General features: G+C 37.1%; 1 long non-coding RNA gene across 1 annotated transcript; it reads right to left on the bottom strand.

Annotated features, from left to right (window-relative positions):
• Positions 1 to 426: 426 nt before the first annotated feature.
• On the bottom strand, positions 427 to 20,491 carry LOC109453499 (uncharacterized). The gene is made up of 5 exons (XR_002138297.2): positions 20,343 to 20,491; positions 12,924 to 13,061; positions 12,026 to 12,090; positions 9,639 to 9,866; positions 427 to 1,747 (listed from the first exon to the last, which is right to left on the bottom strand). It is a non-coding gene; the product is annotated as an uncharacterized LOC109453499 (long non-coding RNA).
• Positions 20,492 to 21,437: the final 946 nt, after the last annotated feature.

Genomic DNA, 21,437 nt, shown 5'->3' with positions numbered 1-21,437 from the left:
ACTTTGGGTGGTACTTATGTGTCAGTGTAGTGTCATTGATTATAACTAGTGAGCCACTCCGGTACCAGATGTTGACAGTAGGGAGACTGTGCTTGCGTGGAGCCAGGGGGAAGATGGGAACTCTCTGTACCTACTGCTGAATTTTGCTGTGAACCTAAAACTGCTCTAAAAATAAGGTCTTTAAAGAATGTTAGAAGGATGCCAATCCTGCTATCTTTTTAAATCTTGGCAGCTTAGCCAATAAAGCATGTTATTTTTCAATAGTATCCATGATGGTGACTGTAGGATTATAATAGGAATATGTATATGTGTGTATATATATATATATATATATACACACACACACATATATGTATATTCAAAAGTGAGACAAGAATGAGTTTTCTTTTTCTCTTAGAAAAAGTGAAACTTCTGCTCATAGTTCCAAGTACTTTTAAAAATTTCCCTCTTCTGAGTGGTGGAAATGGGCTGTTCATGGTGTTCCTATTTCTTGACAAAATCTTGTAAAAGTGCCATGATTCAGGGATCTTACTTCTGATAATGGTGTTGCCAACATGGCTGTAGAGAAACTTCTTCAGGGTGACATGAGGAGTCTTTGTTAATTAGTGCCTGTCTGTGTAATGTGAATGAGTGATGGTGACCCAAGAAGGTTCTTTTTTCATAAAAGTAGAAAAAGATGGTCAATAAATTTAATAAAATAAATTGAAAAAGAAAATAATGCAGATTTTAAGAGAGAAAATTAAAGAGCTTTGTGGAAATACATATTCATGACACATACATACTTTTTCAGGGAAAATTATATTGGAAGATTAAAAAAATTCTTTGTCAACTGCTACTCTATCCCAACACCCCTCCACTGAAAAAAAAAAAAGTAGAAAAAGATGTATGACGAAACACGGCAGGAGTTCCTGCCTGTGCAAACAGACAAAGTTCTGTTGGGCAATTTTTCTTTTTCTTTTCTTTATTTAAAAAAAAAATCATTAAAAAATTTCGGTCTTTGTAGTTTTTAACAAGGACTAAAAAAGTTTAAGAATTTTTCTTTGATGGGATAAGCAAGCACATAGTGAACAAAAGAAAAAGATAACTATTTTAAGGAGATGGCCTGTAGTTTCTACTAGTTGCATGCTGAAGGGGAACCTCGGGGTTGCCAATGTTTCAACCATATGCTTCAAAATGTTGAAAAGACATGTGGTTTCTCAAACATCACATATTTGACAGAACTCTTTCCGGTCTTTTCCCCAGTACAAACAGGGATTTCAAAAAGCTGACATCATTGTGCTGGGACATTGTACGAGACGTTTAACAGCCAGAGAATCACAGCGGGCCATGCTGCCTAGCAAATTTAAAACTCTTTGTAATACTCAGTAATGATATTTAAAAGGAAGTTTACAGGTTGCACTCCCCCAAAGCTGTTGCAGAAAAATGAGAATTGCACTTGTCGTGGAGACAGGCATCAGGAGTCCAGTGCCCTAAGGATGGGCTGGGCCACGTCCGGGATCAGCACTGCCTTCCGACTGCTACACCAGTGGTCACTAAATGTTTTTGCAGTTTTACTGTTACCTTCCGGTCACTCCCTTGCTTTCCACATAGATGAGCTTTCTGGGGATTATGTCAGGCTGAAGGTCGTCTTCACACCGTCTCTGGGGGTTTCCTCATGTTATTGTTATAATTATTAATGTTCCAGTTCACATTTCTAAGCAAAGTTGCCTTTTATTCTGTAATGCTCTCTTTTTTTTCATCAGAAATCCTGAAAATGGGAAGAGTATAACCATTTGTATGAAAAAAATACAAACAATAAATGCATTTTTTTTTTATTTTTTTTTTAATTACAGGAGAAATGAAGGAAGGTAAGCGTTTTGGGAGGGTCTTCTATGTGGCAAGCCTGGTGATTGACACTGTATCTTCATCATTTTATTTAATTCTTACAGCAGCCTTTGCAAAGTTGAGGATAATAACACACAGAGAGATGAAACACTTTGTCTAGTTCAGGATAGCCAGGTCTGTCTCGCTGTCTGTCTAGATAGCCTGATTCAAAATTGAACACGTTTTTTAATCTCTTTTGAATGGGAGGCCGCATGGATTGGAAAGAGAGCACTATCTGAGACCTTGGGCAGGACTCTTGGTTCCTATTTCTCATTTACTCTTGGTATAATTTCTCATTTTCTGTAAGAAGAAGCAATGTAATAACGTGTTCTCCAAAGCTTGCAGAACAGGTTCTTGAGAGATTGCCATTGGTGACATGGTGGTTGGTGTTGCAAGCCTGGGATCAAGGCTTCCTTTTTCGACAGTGGGAGAACTGGGCAGCCACACTTTAGATTGATTGACAGGGAAGTGATAGAAGAAGTGGTAAGAAGTAACTGGAGCTCAAGGGACATTTTTGTGGGGGAGGCCCGTTCACTCCCATTAAAGGGCACCAGGCAGATAAGTGGGGAAGACTGACATTGCATGCCTCTGAGCTCCCCCTTTCCTTTCCAGAATAGTTAACATAGATCTTCAAGGGCAGTCAGTAGCAGCCAGTGCCCATCAAATCCTTTTCATGTGTCTAGCATTGTACGCCAACCTCTTAAATCTCATTCAATTATCACAGTAACCCTACAAAGTAGGTACGCTTGTTGTTTCCCTTTTACAGAGAGGGCAACTGAGGATTTGAATGTCTTGCTCAAGATCACAGAGCTAGTAGTTAAATAAATAACCTGGCTTCTTTTTTTTAACCTAGCTTTTAATTACTAACCCATCTGTACCACTTCCATAGGCTTCTGTATGTTTTCACAAAATTGTGAACCCTGGTTTCCCTTAGCTGAGAGGCTTTCAGGTTGAGAAGCTTAAAATAGTTCAGGAATGCTCTGAGGAACTTAATCCCATTTTCATCAGAATTATTAATATAACATTAACCTGATTTTATTGTTTCAACCCTTTAACCCCCAATCTGTTCCAGAACCTCCAGCGAGTTACACTTTCACTGTGCCTGTCAACTCAGGTCTTAAGAAGAGTATGATAAATCATGGTGTATAATTCTTTTTGGATTCTGCTTGATAGTATTTTGTTGAGAATTTTTATCTCTATTTTCATAAGGGATATTGGTTTGGCATTTTTTGTTGTTGTTGTTGTTGTTTTTTACGTTGTCCTGTCTTTGTTCAATTGACATATCAGGGTAATCGCCTTTTAGATTGAATTAAGAAGTTTTCTTCCCTCTTTTATTTTTTTAGAAGAGTTTTGTGGAAGATTGGTATTAATTCCTCTTTAAACATTTGGAAGAACTCACCAATGAAGCTACTTGGGTCTAGGCTTTTCTTTGTGGGAAGATTTTTGATTATAAAGTCAATCTCTTTACTTTTTTAAAAAAAGTTTCTTTTACTTTTTTTAATATATTTTTATTGGCAAATATTGGGGAACAGTATGTTTTTCCAGGACCCATCAGGTCCAAGTCAATTCGTTGCTTTCAATCTAGTTGTGGAGGATGCAGTTCATTGGCCCTTGTAGGAATCGAACTGGCAACCTTGGTGTTATGAGCACCGCTCTCTAACCAACTGAGCCAACTGGCTGCCCCAATTTCTTTACTTCTTATGGGTCTATTCAGATTTTCTATTTTTTTGTCTTGAGTTAGTTTCAGTAGTTTATGCCTTACTAGGAATTCATCATTTCTTCTAGGTTAGCTAATTTATTGGCATACAATTTTTTATAGTATTTCCTTATAATTCTGTTATTTTTATAAGGTTGGTAGTAATGTCCTCTTTTTCATTCCAGATTTAAGTATTTCATTTGAGGTTTTTTTTCTTGGTCAGTCTTAGCTAATGGTTAGTCAATTTTGTGGATGTTTAAGAAGAACCAACTAAAACAATTCCTTTTTCTATTATTTTTCTATTCCCTATTTCTACTCTACTCATCATTATTTTCTTTCTGCTTGTTTTAGGCTTAGTTTGCTCTTCTTTTTCTGGTTTCTTAGATTAAAAAATTAGGTTGTTGATTTGATACAGTCATTTATAGCTATAAATTTCCCTCTAAACACTGCTTTCACTACATCCTATTTTTAGTATGTTTCATTTTCATTTGTCCCAGAGTACTTTCTAATTCCTCTTGTGATTTCTTCTTTGACCCATTTGGTTATGTAGGGCTATAATGCTTAATTTTCACATATTTATGAGTTTCCCAAATTTACTTTTTGATTTATAATTTTATTCCATTATGGTGGGAGGACATGCTTTGTATGATTTAAATCTTTGTTAATTTATGGAGGTTTGTTTTATGGCCTAGTAAGGATCTATCATATAGAATGCTCTGCATGCACCTGAAAAAATGGTGTATTCTGTTGTGTTGGGTGGAGTGTTATTTAGATGTACATTATATCTAGTCAGTTTATGGTGTTGCTCAGGTCTTGTATTTCCTTTTTAATCATCTTCCTACTTGTTCTATCCATTATTGAAAGTGAAATATGTGAGTCTCAAATTGTTATTGTTGACTTGACCATTTCTCTTTGTAATTTTTCAGTTTTTACTTGATGAATTTTTAGGTTCTGTAGTTACGTGCATACGAGGTTGGACAATTAAGTTCACGAACTTGTTGCAATGATGTTGCTAACCTCTTTTGATATCAGAGGGATTATTCATTATGAATTTGTACCAACTGGACAAACAGTTAACCAAGTTTACTATTTGGAAGTGCTGAAAAGGCTGCATGAAAAAGTTAGACAACCTGAACTTTTCACCCACAATTCATGGCTCTTGCATCACGACAATGCACTAGTTTACACAGCGCTGTCTGTGAGGGAGTTTTTAGCCAGTAAACAAATAACTGTATTAGGACACCCTCCCTACTCACCTGATCTGGCCCCCAATGATTTCTGTCTTTACCCAAAGATAAAGGAAATATTGAAAGGAAGACATTTTGATGACATTCAGGACATCAAGGGTAATATGATGACAGCTCTGATGGCCATTCCAGAAAAAGAGTTCCAAAATTGCTTTGAAGTATGGACTAAGCGCTGGTGTCAGTGCATAGCTTCCCAAGGGGAATACTTCGAAAGTGACCATAGTGATATTCAGTTATGAAGTATGTAGCACTTTTTCTTGAATGAGTTCGCGAACTTAATTGTCCAACCACGTATGTTTTTAATTGTTTCTTATTACTGATAGATGTGCTCTTTTATCATAAAATGTTCTTTTGTCGTAAAGTCTATTTTGTCTGATATTCGTGTGGCCATTCCAGCTTGCTTTTAGTTACTCTTTTAGTTACTTTATATCTCTCTTTTTAGCCATTTATTTTCAGCTTAATTTTGTCTTTGAGTCTAACATAAATCTCTTGTAGATAGCATATAGTTCAATTGTGTTTTTCTTTTAAATTCATTCGTTCAATCTCAGCCTTTTAATTAGAATGTGTGATTTATTTACATTAATGTAATTACTGATATGGTAGGATTCAAATCTGCCATTTTTCTCTTTGTTTTTCTCTATTTCTTATGTCTTTTTTGTTCCTCTGTCCCTCCATTACTGCCTTATTTTTTATGAAGTAGATATTTTCTAGGGTACCATTTTAATACCCCCCCTTTTACTACAATTTTGAGTTATTTTCTTAGTGTTTGCTATGGGAATCACAATGAATAACTTATAATAATCAGTTTAGATTAATACCAATTTAATTTTAATTGTATACAAAAACTTTGCTCTTTTATATTTGTTTCATCACCCATCTTTTCTGCTATTATTATCATGCAAGCTATATCTTTATACATTATAGGCCAATTCAAACTTTGCTTTATGCAGTTGTCTTTTATACACCAAAATATGTATTTATATTTGTTTTGTATATTTCTCTATGTAGTTACCTCTTCTGATGCTCTTTATTTCTTTATGTGAATTTTAATTACTGTCTAGTGTCCTTTCATTTCGACCTGAGGACTGTCTTTAGTATTTCTTATAGGACAGGTCTGCTAGTGATGTATTCTCTCTGTTTTTATTTATTAGGAGATGTCTTAGCTTCTCCTTATTTTTGAAGGATAGTAATGTTGGATATAAAATTCTTGGTTGAAAATCTTTTTCCTTTGGCACTTTGAACATGTTATCCCACTGTCTTCCAGTTTCCATGCTTTCTGATGAGGAGTCAGCCATTAATCTTATTGCATGTCCCTTGTATGTAATGAATCACTCTTCTCATTGCTTTCAGGACTCTTTTTGCTTTTATCTTTTGATAGTTTGACTATGATGTGTCAACTGTGGATCTATTTGAGCTTTCCTGCTTGGAGTTCTTTGAGCTTTTTGGATGTGTAGATTTTTGGTTTTCATCAAATTTGGTAAGTTTTTATTGATTATTTCTTCAAATATTTTTTCTGTCTCCCTCTTCCACCCCCACCCCCTGGGGTTCCTATTGTGCAAATATTTTTACACATAATGATGTCTGACAGGTCTTTGAGGAACTGTTCATTTTTCTTCATTCTTTTTTCTTTCTGTTCCTCAGACTCGGTAATCGCTATTGACCTATCTCCCAGTTTTTTGAGTCTTTGTTCAGCCAGCTGAAATCTGTTATTACATTCCCTGCTGACTTTTTAAATTTCAGTTATTGTTCCTTTCAACTTCAGAATTTCTATTTGGTTCTTATAATTATTTATTTTAAATAATTTCCCTTTATTGATGTTATTTATCCGATAAGACATTGTTCCTTTAGTTTCTTAGACATAGTTTCCTTTGTTTCTAGGAGTATATTTATAATAGCCAATTTGAAATCTTTGTCTAATAAGTCAACATTTGAGCCTCTCTGGGACAGTTTTCATTAACTGTTTTTTATCCCCTGTATATGGACCACTTACAAGGTGTGACAATTAAGTTCACAAACTCATCCTAGAAAAAATGCTACATATCTCATTGCTGAATATCACTATGGTTACCTTCGAAGTACTCCCCTTGGGAAGCTATGCACTGACATCAGCGCTTAGTCCACCCTTTAAAGCAATTTTGGAACTCTTTTTCTGGAATGGCCATCAGAGCTGTCATCATATTACCCTTGATGTCCTGAATGTCATCAAAATGTCTTCCTTTCAATATTTCCTTTATCTTTGGGTAAAGATAGAAGTCATTGAGGGGCCAAATCAAGTGAGTAGGGAGGGTGTTCTAATACAGTTATTTGTTTACTGGCTAAAAACTCACTCACAGACAGTGCTGTGTGAGATGGTGCACTGTTGTGATGCAAGAGCCATGAATTGTTGGCGAAAAGTTCAGGTTGTCTAATTTTCATGCAGCCTTTTCAGCACTTCCAAATAGTGAACTTGGTTAACTGTTTGTTTAGTTGGTACAAATTCATAGTGAATAATCCCTCTGATATCAAAAGAGGTTAGCAACATCATTGCAACAAGTTCATGAACTTTATTGTCAGACCTCGAACACTCCTGTTTCTTTGAATGTCTTATAAATTTTTGTTGTTAAATACTACATTTAAAATAAAATAATGTAGCAACTCTGAAAATCAGACCAGACCCCTTAACCATAGTTTGTTGTTTTTGCTGTTTTGTTTAGTGACTTTCCTGAATTAATTCTATAAAGTCAATAGTCTTTGTTGTGTATGGCCACTGAAGTCTTTGCTCAGTTCACTTTAGTGATCAGCTAATAATTGGACAGCAACGTTCTTAAATGCCTTGAGACAGTAAGTCTCTCAGCCTTTGCCAAGGCTTTTCTTGGCAAAGCCCCTTGTTGGGAATTTTTCATTGAAATTATGTTGGGAGATAATTTCATTGCTTGGCAGGCAGTTTACAACACTACCTTAGCCGTCACTTTCTGCTTGTGCAGAATCTTCAGGCTAGCCAGAGGTGGAAAAATTGGGGCATTCTCAGATATTTCCTGGGCATGCTCATAGCTCTGTATATGCACATGGCCTTTTAATTTTCTGGGAATCTGTTGTTCTTTTCAAATCCCCTATGGATTTCTTTTCCCCCAGTTTTCTTTTAAATATTTTTGGTTAGCTTCTTATTTGCCCAACTGTTATTGCTATTTTAGACAGCGGTAGTGTTCAATAATTGCAATGGATTGCTTTTGACAAGCACTGTGGGGGAAAAGGCTAGTCCACTGAGCAAGTTCTGAGTTAAGTCAAGTGAAGACAAGACTTCTGAGTGGAGTTCTTCAGGGAGCTGTCAGGCAGGTCATATAATGACAATTCTTTGAGAATGGAATTTTTGGGGAGTCCCAAACCTGTTCTGCCACCCCCAGTGACTTTTAGGCTGCTGGTATTAACAACCGTTGTGTTTATAAGGTTATTTGGTTTTAAGACTACTGTGGGAATGGGAATAGGGAAAATTAAAATTTCACAATGCTTTCTTTTCTTATAGCGATTCAGCCATTTCTTTCGAGGAAATAAGAAAAATCAGAGTGTCTCAGGCCTTTGATTTCCAGAATTATGAAGAAGTTGAATTTGATAATTTTTGCCAATGCTTTTTATTGTTTTTATGGAGAAATACATTTAGGAGGGTTTTGTCTGTTGTTTTGTCAAGATCTATTTTCTCCCTTCCTTCCTTCCTTCCTTCCTTCCTTCCTTCCTTCCTTCCTTCCTTCCTTCCTTCCTTCCTTCCTTCCTTCCTCCCTTCCTTCTTTGTTTTTCACAGACAAAAGCAGTTATACTAAAACTTGTGCAGCAGAGGAACAGAAATTCCCTACTTTCTTTCTTTATCTCCCCACCTCCCAAGTCTGCTATTCAATTTTGATCACAGTATTTGTCTTTGAAAAGTGTCACATGGTCTTCTGATCCTTCACTTAATCCATTAACTCTTAAAGAGAAAGGGATTTGAGTATAAATGTCTTATCTTTCAAGTCCACACTCTTATTAACCGATGTACTCTAGAGCCTTGATTAAAAGTGTGCTCCCAAGACCAGCAGCACTAACCTGGCCAGGGAGTTCCCCAGAAATGAAGAATTTCAGGCTTCACCCCGGACTTACTGAGTCAGAATCTGCACATTAAAATTCTAGAGAATTTCCCACTTTAGATCATAACATTTAATTTAGTTGTGAATGTCCTGCAACTCATATGTTATTTATTAATGTTGCACTTTTTAAATGAATTGAATTTTTTATTGAAACCTAACAAAAAGTCTGTTTTATAAGGATTTGAATACAGTGTAAAATTGCCACCACTTTTCTGAGGATATAACTATGGCCAGGGCTGGCTCTTCACCACATTCTGATGTCATCCTTTCTTCATGTCCCCTTCTTCCTCATCCTCTCTCTTACTGCTTGGGAACTGATTAGGACCCAAGGATTTTGACTCTGCAGACCTGAGGGACATGGTTATACCTCCACTGGACTACAAAATCAAATGCAATAACCATGTTTTTGTCTGTATGTTTTCCTGTGAAGCCCAGGCTTGAGTTCAAGCCACCAGGCAGTGGTGCCAGACCTCATGCTGAGCATCAAGTGAGAGAAACAAGCAGCGCATTTTTTCCTCCCTACAGTCCAGCAACTCCAGGAAACCATAAGAAACAGAGGGCAAGGAAAGACCAGCAGCCTGATAATCATGTAGGAGTTTAAAGGGTTTAGGATTGGGCCCAAATCAAGTCAGGGGTACCAGGTATCTCAAGAATTAGGGCTTTTCAGATGTAATTCATCAGAATTCATTACATTCTTATCATGCCAGACCACAAGAATCTTTCTTGAGGGAATTGTCTTACCTCTAAAAACATGGCAAGTATTCTAGGTTTCCCAGGCTGTTGCATTTTATTTTTGAAGAATTAATAACTGGGGATATCACTGGCAGGGGAGGATTTCAAACCAAGCAAGAAGGAGTGGATGGACCATGGCAGCCCATTCTTGCAGGGCCCATCAAGTTACCCAGCCAGGCAGCGTAGTCATATACAGGACCAGAAGCGCTCTACAAAGGTGCAAATCTCACTTTTTATCTGAAAACAAAACAAAACAAAAAAAACAAAAAACAACAAAAACGGATTCTTGGTCCAATCAATAGCCTGATGAGTCTGAACTCTCATGTTGATAAAGCCTGACATGAAAACTCTACCCAGTTGGTATACATTTAAGAAATCGGCAATGCCTTTTTTCAACAGATATCTGAAAAGTTCTGAGAGCAGGTTTTGACTAATTCTTTTAAGTTATTATCGACTGCTAGGTGTTTCTTGGGTTGTTTTGAAGTCATAGCTTTCTGGAACCAGGGAACCTTGGACTAGATTAAGCTTCCTGTACCATTGATGTCACTAAATGGACCCTTGAGACGGTGTCCCAGATACTGCATCAGGCCTCTCCACATACAACTTTTCTCTTCCTCTCTCCCCTTCTCCTTCCTCTTTCCCTCTCTTGTCTCCCACTTCTCTCTCTGCTTTTCATTTCTCATAAGGAATGTAGTCAATAATATTGTAATAACTATGTATGGTGTCAGATGGGTACTAGATTTATCGGGGTGATAGATGAGAGGGTGTTGGGGGACACGGTGAAAAATGTGAAGGGATTAAGAAGTACAAATTGGTAGTTACAAAATACTCATGGGGATGTAAAGTAAAGCCTAGGGAATATAATCAGCAATGTGGTAATAACGAAGTATAATACCAGGTGGGTACTGGACTCGTCAAAGGGATCACTCCTTAAATTATACAAATGTCTAACCACTATGGTGTACACCTGAAATTAATATAATATTGAATGTCAACTGTAATTGAAAAATTTAAAAATGGGGGGAAGGTGAAAGGGAATAAGAGGTTCAAATTTTCAGGTATAAAACAAGTCATAGGGATGTATTGTACAGCATGGGGAATACAGTTGATAGTGTGGTACAGTGTCAGACGGTTGCTGGACTTACTGTGGTGATCACTTCTTTAGGTATATAAATGTTGAATAACTATTCTGTACACCTGAAACTAATATGATATTGTATGTTAGCTATATTTTAATAAAAATATTCAAAAAAGAAAAAATTACAAAATATTTTCTATAATTATTAGTCATTTTCATAATAATTTGAGTATCTAAACTTAAGTTTCCAAGCATATATTAATTCACTTGAACTAGTTAGTTGTATAACTGACCCTATTGTTCCCTCTTATCTAAACAAAACATATTGAAAGTTGTGAGTACTTGGCTGTATTAAAATATTGGAAATGACTATGCATTAGCTGAATATCTTCCTATTAGGACTTAGACCTGGTGTCAAATCAGAGCAGTTATGTTCTTCCCTAAGAACCCCCACACAAACAAGGGTAAATATGGTGGTGGGTTTCAGTACAGTTATCTCATCTGCAGGGCTGTGAAGAGTTTTCCCAAACACCAATGATCAGTTTTTGTCTTTCTGTGTAAGTCTTGGCACAACCTTTGTATCTTTTGAAGTTGGAGTCAGATTTGAAAGCCTTTTTTCCCCTTGCTCTTTCTTCTTCTGACCCTGGCTTCTACAGCTTTCTCTTTGACAACTGATTTGCTTCCTCATGTGCAACCTCACTTGACTTTCCTGAAAGGAAGAGAAGGCTAGAAAGTCAAACACTCCCACTTTTCATCACAGGTTCATGGCATTTTCCCTACTCGTATCCTCTCCAGATTGTCTAATTACTGACACATGCACATACTGGCACATAGGTTTAAGTTAATCTCTGTTAATATGACTACCCTAACTACACATTTCGATATCTTCACTTGGTATTATTCCTGCCTCTGAGGTTGCCAAATAGAGCAAATGTCTTTTCTAACAGTAATTTAATTTTTCTTATACCAGCATGATAATCAAATCAGGAAAATCCTTTCCGGTGACAAGTTCTGTTACAGACAAATCTTCGATCCATGCAAATAGAAGGTGTGATGGACAGTCACAAAAGAAAAAAGTTCCTCACTCATGTGCAATTTTTGAGCTTTTCACTTGGGTGGGTTTGTGTTCTGTGTTGACTAGATCGTTGGAAATCCCCACCTGCAATTTGCAGTAAATTTCTACTGAGAGGCCAGAAAGTTCATTCATTTTGTGATTAACCTAACCTCTCACTGTGTGTGGGTTTTAAATTGTCCATAAGTGAGTAACAAAGTGAAACTCTTTATTAATTTAAATTGAGAAAACTTGATTAAATTATACCTCAAAATCAACGTTCTTTCCCTCCTTTGGTCCTTCAGTGTTGCTTTGTTCATGGCAGCTGCTGACTAAGGGAGAAGACATTGATGTTGGTCAGCATAGACTCTGTTGACCGAGGATGATTTTAGGGCCCAAGGACTTGGAGAATTTTCTAGATAACCTGGAAGAGAAAGCTCTGTTCTCTTGGGCTTCTGTGTTCTACCTTTCTCTTCTTGCATAGTGTTCCTTTTTCCTTCTGGTGAATTCTCCTGAATAATATTATTGTTTGTCTTTAGTACTCTCCTCCCTGGTTTGACCAATTTCCTCCTTGTTTGCTGAGTAATGTTTCACATTTTCCTGAGGTCAGTGCCTGGCTCACTGGCAAGGAACCTCAGCAACAGAAAACAACAAAACAGACTTTTCACTGAAAATTCTTAAAATGTAACCTGAGGAAGAGTGAAGTTTTAAGCTGAGTGAAAACAGAGTTTGACCACAAATTCTTGTTGCCATGGATGTGGAGCTTCACTTGTTTTTCTGACTCTGTGTCTGTGGTGTGTGTGTGTGTGTGTGTGTGTGTGTGTGTGTGTGTGTGTGAAAGAGAGAGAGAGAGAGAGGCACTATATGTGTCTGTGTGTAAGTTCTGACTTTTATGCTCTATTTGCATGCATTCATTCGTTTATTCTCACCTTCTCCCCTTTACATGATTTCAAAGTAATTTTTTTTCAATGACTCCTGCCATTTAAAGCACCATCAGAACTGATGGTCAGGCAGTCCACAGAGGTACAGGTGTGATGATTGTCAAATATGGAAATGCTCTGTACCTGATGACAAACAACTGTTGCCACAAACCCTATCTGAGTGTTCCTTTGCTGCCAAGGGGTCCCCAGACCAACCCCCCATCCAGCTCCTATGGGGTTCATACCTGGCAGAGTTGTGAGCAGGTCCTCTGGGATCCTACTTTGATGTAATGCTGCCTGTATGCACTCTACTTAACTTGGTGTCCTCTAGGCTGTGCCAGTGTTTTCATATTTTGATTATCACTTCCTGAAAACAAAAGTAACTGAGAGAGTACATGGTTATTTAGCCAATTTTAGTTCTGGAATTCAGCCAAGATTTGTGAAAGGAGCACAAGAAGTCCCTGAACCGTGAGAATAGATTCCACAAAGTCCAAACACTAATGATCACATGCTTTCCTCGTAAGAAAGAACTTTGTGACAATTTAGATGGTCACAATATGGATCCAGTTATCTTGCTGAAGTGAACTTCCTGTCACTAGAAGCAGACTTGAATGACCTCTAAGGCCCCTTCCAAGCAAATGATATTTAAAAAATAGTAAACATTGCAAAATTGTTTCACAAAGTGCTACCTAGTATGTTACATGAGATTCATTAAGAGATGAATAAGTAAAGAACCAGGTGCTACGTTAAGGCTTCTGTTTCCCTGTTTTCAGTTTAGACATGTGGTGGCTGCAAGAGTAAACTGAATATAGTGTAAGCCTGTAATTACGGGACTTTATCCTGGGGCACCGGTCATCTGTGGCAACCAAGAGGACGTGGGATGAAATGACGAACATGTGTGGAAGATATCAGGATGTTGGGGAGGGAAGTGGTTCGATTCCTGGAATAAGCAGTTGAGCTTTGTAAGTGCAATAACAACAATGAAGGGAGGATTTATTTTCTGGGATAAAAACTGCGATGGAAGGAATTCCTAGTCTCCTGAAGTAGATGAGGTGGCTATTGCTATGAGTCACTCTGGAGGGACATAAACTCTGGAGTTTGGAGTCCAGGCGAAGTGGCTCCAGTATCCAAGGTTTGTCTTGTGAAGAAGGTTGTAGGTAAGCTGTTGAGAGTAAAGGAAGCAGAAGCAGGGTGTTGGCTGCTGCAGTGACTTCTTGCAAGTTAACTAACTTGAATGTGCTTCAGTTCTCTCCCTTGTAAAATGGGGATTATAATATTTCCTCCCTGTACCTTTTCTTAGCAATTATAAGTTATGTGGTTGGTCGTGACCAGTGTCAGTAATGATTTTTGCTAGGAGCCCAAGAAGCAAAGTGGCTCCTTGGAAAGGTGAACATCTTGGGGGACTGTAGCTATGAGACCCCTTGGGACCCCACATGCTCTCTGATAAAATCTGGTTGGATTGTATACCTTTCCTAAATTTACAAAATATTTCAAATCCTGGGAAAATTGAAAGAACAGAATAATTAAAACCCATATCCCGCTCTCCTAGATTCACCAGCTATTAACATCTTCACACACACACACTCCTTTTGTAAGCCATCTGAAAGTATGCACGCATCATGACACTTCACTCCTATGATTCTAAATAATGCATGAACAAAGACATTTTTCACTTTCCTATTCAATAATTACAATATTTCTATATTGTGATTATGTTTTCAAGGAAACATAATTCAATAATATCCAACACACAGTCAATAATCAAATTTTCTAAATTGTTTCTAGAATGTCATCAGAGTCAAGGTTAGTGTATTGCATTTAACTGGGTTTTTTTGTGTTTTTTTTGTAGACGTTAGTCTAGAGCAGGCTCTCCTTCACCCTCTGTTCTTTCTTATTGAATCTTTGACATGTCTAGGCCAGATGTCCTGCAAAATATTCTGTGGGTTTCTGTCACTGTTTCCTTCTTAGGTTGTGTTTCCAAGTCAGTCCTTCTAGCTCTCGTTTTATGAGTCATGGACTTGGCTTTGATATTGTAGCCTGAGAGAAGACCTTGCTAAACTCTTAGAGAACTAATAGTAAACCTTTGTACACATTTGAAGGTCCAAACTCATTAATATGCCTTTGTAGGACTCCAGGTTCACTCAGTCCCTACTCAGCACCACCTTAATCTATGCTTAGCACAAAATCAGTCCTACTTGCTATACCAGATCTCTGGATCATTTTAAAATGTGAAGGAGAAAAGGAACAGCGGTGTTTGATTCATTTTTCATCTGCGGTGATTGTGGTGCTCATCTGAGCACCATAAGTAAAGTGGAGGTTGAATGCAGATTTGGAAGAAGAGGATTTGTTGTTTCTAGCTTGGGTATTTGCGAACACATGTTCTCCCCCTCCAGCTTGTCCATAACAGACTGACATACTGTAGGCTGTGAATTGGGCTAAGACTTTGAGTTGTGAAATGTTGAGTACATGGAATGGACAGAAAACTGGGCTATCACTGCCATGAGCCACACCAACATTTACACAGCTCCTCTTATTTCCCCAGGAATCTATAGTCATGGAGACAAAAGGGATCATTTTGCAGATGAAGAAATGAGGCCCAGAGACATGAAGTAATTTGCCCAATGCCACCCAGCTCGCTGGTGGGCAGACCTAGGATTAAAGCCCGTCACCTAGGTGCAGCCTGGGTTTTGTCTGTTATCCACAATGATGGAGTCACTAGATTTCATATTTAGATGCCTGAGGGAATACTTTGAAATGGCAATATGGATGGATCTTGAGAAAACTAAATCAGTCAGACAGAAAATGTCAAGAACCACATTTGACTTCACGCAAATGTGGGATATAAAACCGAAGGCAACAAAGGAACAAGACAAACAAAGAAACAACAACTCATAGACAATGTTTAATAGTTGCCAGAGGGTAAGGGAGGGGGATGGTAGAGGAGAGTAAAAGGGGTCAAATATATGGTGATGGAAGGATATTTGACTTTGAGTGGTAAACACATAATGCAATATATAGATGATATATTATAGAATTTGTATACTTGAAACCTATACAATTTTACTAACCAATGTCACCCCAATAAATTTAATAAAGGTTAACAATGACAAAAACAACAGCAACAAAAGAAAGGGCAAGCGCTGGGGAAGAGAACGTGATTAATGCAGCAGACGTGAGAGACTCTCACAGTAGTTAAAGGAGTGCTCTGCGGCCATCTTCTTGAATCTTCAAACATGGCAAATGTCCATTCTCTATGAAAGGGCAGAGCACTTTGCTTCTTGAAAACTCATCTTTCTGGTCAGCCAAAGTCACAGTTTTTAGACCTTCAGAGTTTGAGTCAAGATACTATGTGTTTGGGCATAAGTGACTTTTCTTGGGTTGCAGTAAGCGTTGGTTGTTTTTTTTTTTTTTTAATTTTATTTTATTAAATTTATTGGGGTGACAATTGTTAGTAAAATTACATAGACTTCAGGTGTACAATTCTGTATTACATCAAACTCTCTTTTGCAGCATTTCCCTTCTGAAGTAATTTTGCAAAAATATCTCTTCCTCCTCCACAGGCATATAAATACCCTTTGCAATTACCAGGTGTCTGTCTTCACTTATTTATTACAGAGGGAGTTTTCAGAAGTTCCAATTATATACCAAATTTCAGATCATGTCCTAGATTGTACTTTGATCTTCAAAATAGAATTTAAGGTAATTTTTCTCAACCAACTTGCAAATATTGCTGTAGTTTTATTTTTGTGTGCGTAAAATGTATTTGTTCAACTAGGTCTCCTTTTTTCATTTTAAAAAATGTGTTTTCAGTTCTCTATGGAAAGGAAGGAAAAAAGGAAAATGTAAAACAAACAAAAACCAGCCACCTGCACTTAGTCACGGTTCATTTTTTTGGCCGGTTGTTTAGGTTTAGGTGAATTTTTAGGTGAAATTTTCAGGCTCTTTTCAATGTTTATGAAAATCTCCTCTGGAAGCAGTGAAAGAAGGGAGAGTCAGAAAGATGCACATCTGTATCAGGTGGATGTTTTGGCTGCAAGTAGCAGAAACAAGCAAACAAACAAACTTTCAGACTGCTTTAAATAATAAAATGTATTGGCTCATATACCGAGGAATCTAAAAATGGGGTGGCCTTCAGGGTGCATTGATCATGTGACTTAATAATGTCCTTTCAGGGACTCATGTATTTTCTTTCTTACCATTCTGCTAATCACAGTGTAAATTTTCTTTTAAGGCTGGTTGCTGTTGGGGTCAAAATATGCTTGTCATTAGCAATTGGAGCCACATGAGTTCTTGTTCAGGTTTAGTTTGAAAGAAAGATCATCTTTTCCTATGGTACTCTCCAGTGTCAGGGACATTTCCCAGAAGATCCCAGAACAAGTCCCCTCATATCACATTAACCTGAATTGAGTCATGCACCCATTTCTGAGCCAATCCCTGTCATGGGGAGAGCACCATGCTTAGGCCTTATTATTTTAGGGTGGATTCCCCAGGAAGCAAACTCTGAGACAATTTGTGTGCAGGAGGTATATTGGAAAGTGCTCTCCAATCAATACTTGTCAGGGAGTGAAGAAAGTAGCATTGGACAAAGGAAGGAGTTAAACAAAAACTTAGTTCCACGGGGAACTCTCGAGCTGAGATGGCCCTTCAGAGCTGTCCTTCCTTGCATCACAACTACTCCAGCTTTGTACCTCACCTTGACCAGTCACTGGATGTGAGCTGACTGCAGTGATACCGTGTGGCCTTGGGCAAGGTAGCTTTCTTTGGCTTGCCTTTCCAGGGCAATTCCTAGAGAGAGACTAAGATGAGAGCCATCAATTACCAACACTCATAGCAGCTGGGGGGAATAGGTGTTTCATTCCTGTAATGGGGGAATCTGGGCAGCACACCTCAACATACATTACATTTTATCTCTTGAACCATTGGGATCTACTTTCTTTGTGTAATATGTTCTGAGAATAGCTCCTCCAGGATTCTGATTCATCGTTATTCCTGGGGAACTTACAAAATGAAAGCATCAGGAAAAATTGCTACCCCTTTGAGGGTTGAAGGGGTTGAATAGTCAATTTACCACCAAGTAGCCAGTTAGTTTCTTCAAAGGGTGGAGCTACTACAGTAGTTTGCAGATTGGGAAAGAATATCAGAATTTCAAGTACCGCCAAAGTAGTAGTGAGTTTACCATATATTTTTTTCTTCAGCTATATCTAGCCTGATCTCAACAGAGTCAAATTCCAGAAGTAAATATTGTGGAACAGAAAGAAACCCGGGAAAATTCCTGGCTTAAGGAGCAGAAAAATGAACTCTTAAAGCTCAGAGATTGAGGGAACCATTTGCTGGGTTTTGTTTTGTATTCCCCTTCTCTTTTTCCTCTATTCACTTTTACCTCAGGGCATCTTGTGGCAGTGGCAGAAAAACAGCCAGTGTGGAAAACTGCAGAGGCCAAAATTCTGAAGGAGGAGAACATACATTTTCCATCTGGTGTAGCGGCAGTTCCAAGAGGCGGAGCCAAATACCTCTCCCTACATTTTCCTCTCTCTCTGTCCTCTTGTCATTTGGACCCCAGATGTGACTGAATCACAAAAAATGAGTGATTTTTGGCTGATGGACTGAAAAAAGGAGATCCAAAGAACCAGAAAGTACTAGAGAGATAGGAGAGAAGGAAGAGCTTAGGAAATGGATCCCATAAAATTATTTGAGAACATCTGGGCTAATCTCTAACCTGTGCATGGGGGTCTGCTCCTAATTAGCATTCCAGAGACTATGAGAACTGAGCTAATAGATAGACCTCTTGCTAGGTCCCATATTAATCATTAGGTGACAGACACACTCACAGGACAGACTGAATATCATTTAAAGCCTTTGAAACTTGAACTGACATAACAACATACAAAAAGTGAGTTGGAACTTATGACTCAGAAACCTAGCCAGGTCAAGTGCTTGTTAAGATAAAAACATAAACTTTTTCTCACAGAATTTAAACAAGACCTAACGTCTCATAAAGTTATATTCATAATTCCCAGGACACAATCCAAAATTACTTGGCTTTTGAAAAACGATGAAATTCTCAACTTGCTTGGGATAAGACAATCAATAGATGCCAATGATGAGATAACACAGATGTTGGAATTATTTGACAGGGACTTTAAAGTAGATATTATAAAAATGCTCAAAGGAAAAATTTTGGACATATTTTGGATAAAAATTAAAATAGAAAGTTAAAATAGATGTAAAGATGAACCAAATGGAAATTTTGAACTGAAAAACACAATAACCAAATTTAAAACTTCAGTGGAAGTTCCCACTGAAGGACTCAGTAAAGATGACAGAAGAAAGAAATAGTGAACTTGATGCTAGAATGAAGGAAAATATTCAATATGAACACTAGAGAGAACAAAATATTGAAAAAAAATAAAGAACAGAATCTGAGGGTCGTATGTGACAACAAAAGTTCTAATATTTGTGTTAATAGACTCCCAGAGGAAAGAAGAAAAATGTGGTGCTGGAAAAAAGGTTTGAAAAATTAGTAGCTAAAAACTTCACACATTTGGAGATAGACAGATATCTATAAATTTAAGAAGTGGAGCAAACTCCAAATAGGATAAAAATCTAAGAAATCCATTCTCAAACACATTAAACTCAAGTTTCTGAAACATCAATGACAAAGAAAAATTCTTGAAACAGCTAGAGAAAAACAATGCATTATCTATAGAAGAACAATGATATGATGACAATGATTCTCTTAGAAACTATAGAGGTCAAAAGGAAGTAACACAGTATTTTTAAGTGCTGAAAGAAAAGAATTGTCCGCCCAGAATTCTGTATACAGCAAAAATATCTTTCGGAATAAAAATAAAACAAAATCATCCTCAGATGAAGAAAAACTGAGAGAACTTGTATCCACCAGATCTGCTTTAAGAGAATTGCTAAAGGGAATTCTATAAATGAAAGGAAATTATACCAGAAAGAAACTTAGAACATCAAGAATAAAGAAAGAGCAACAGAACTGGTAAACATTTGGATAAATAGAATAGACAATTCTCCTCTTGAGTTCTTTAAAATGTGTTTTATGGTTGAAAGCAAAAGTATAACATTGTCTGATAAAGTTTTCAGTATATGTAAATGTAATATTAGGTTGGTACAAAAGTAATTGCGGTTTTTGCAATTATTTTCAACCTTTTAAATCGCAATTACTTTTGCACCAACCTAATATTTAAGGTAACATCTCTAACATAAAGAAGGGCAAGGTAAGGGGAACTTTATGGTATTAAGGTTTCTATATTCCAAATTGAAGTGACAAAATATTGATTCTAAATAGATCATGAAAAGTTAAGAATGCATTTTGGAATCCCTAAAGCAACCACTGAAGAAGAATTACACAAAGAGATATTGTCAAAATAATAATAGATACATTAGAATAGAATTTAATAGAAGGTGCTCAAATAACCTGCCCCCCCAAAAGGGGAAGAAAGGGTAAATAGAAATGACAGAGAATAAACAGGAAACAATAATAAAATTATAAACATAAATCTAAAAGTATTAATAATTTCGCTAAATGTAAATCCTTTCAACATACCAATTAGTAAACAGAGATTATTAGAATAGATTTAAAAAACATGTCTTAACTATACATAAGTTTGTGAACTCATCCTAGAAAAAGTGCTACATACTTCATTGCTGAATATCATTGCAGTCACCTTCAAAGTACTCCCCTTGGAAGCTATGCACCGATGCCAGCGCCTAGTCCACCCTTCAAAGCAATTTTGGAACTCTTTCTGGAATGGCCATCAGAGCTGTTGTCATGTTATTCTTGATGTCCTGAACGTCATCAAAAATGTCTTCCTTTTAATATTTCCTTGATCTTCCAGTAAAGAAAGGAGTCACTGGGGCCAGATCAGGTGAGCAGGGAGGGTGTTCCAATACAGTTATTTGTTTACTGGCTAAAAACTCCCTCACAGACAGTGCCATGTGCATTGTCATGATGCAAGAGTCATGAATGGTTGGCAAAAATTCAGGTCATCTAACTTTTGCACGCAGCCTTTTCAGCACTTCCAAATAGTAAACTTGGTTAACTGTTTGTCCAGTTGGTACAAATTCATAATGAATAATCCCTCTGATATCAAAAGAGGTTAGCAACATTGTTGCAATAAGTTCATGAACTTAATTGTCAGACCTATGCTGTATGTAAGAAATGTAATTCAATTATAATGATATAGGTAGATTAAAAGTTAAAGGATAAGAAAAGCTATATCATGCAAAATCTAATAAAAAGGAAGCTGGAGTGGTTATATTAATGTCAAAGTATTCCTCAGAGGTAAGAAAATTACCAGGGGTAAAAAAGGATATTTCCATATTGATCACATAAGGATAAAGAAGTCAATACACAAAGAAGACATAAAAGTTCTAAATGTGTATGTACCTAAAAACAGATCTTCAAAATACATGAAGCAAAAACTGACAACTGAAAAAAGAAATAGCCAAATAAGGAAATTGTGGTTGAAGAGTTCTACACTCCTCTCTCATTAATAAATAGAACACATGGACAAAAAAATCATTGAGGATATAAAGCTGAACAACACCATCAGCCAAGTGACTCTAACTGACATTTATAGAACACTCCATCCAACAGCGGAATACACACTCTTTTTAAATGCATATAAAATATTTTTCCAAGAGAGACCGTAATATAGGTCATAAATCAACCTTGAATAATTTTAAAAGAAATAATTGCTTTGTCCCTGACCTTAGTAGGAAAACTTCAAGTT

This window comes from Rhinolophus sinicus, linkage group LG05 (assembly GCF_036562045.2).
Source record: "Rhinolophus sinicus isolate RSC01 linkage group LG05, ASM3656204v1, whole genome shotgun sequence".
Classification (NCBI taxonomy): Eukaryota; Metazoa; Chordata; class Mammalia; order Chiroptera; family Rhinolophidae; genus Rhinolophus; species Rhinolophus sinicus.
Note: the sequence above shows the minus strand (reverse complement) of the source record. Positions and strands in the feature narration are given on the sequence as shown.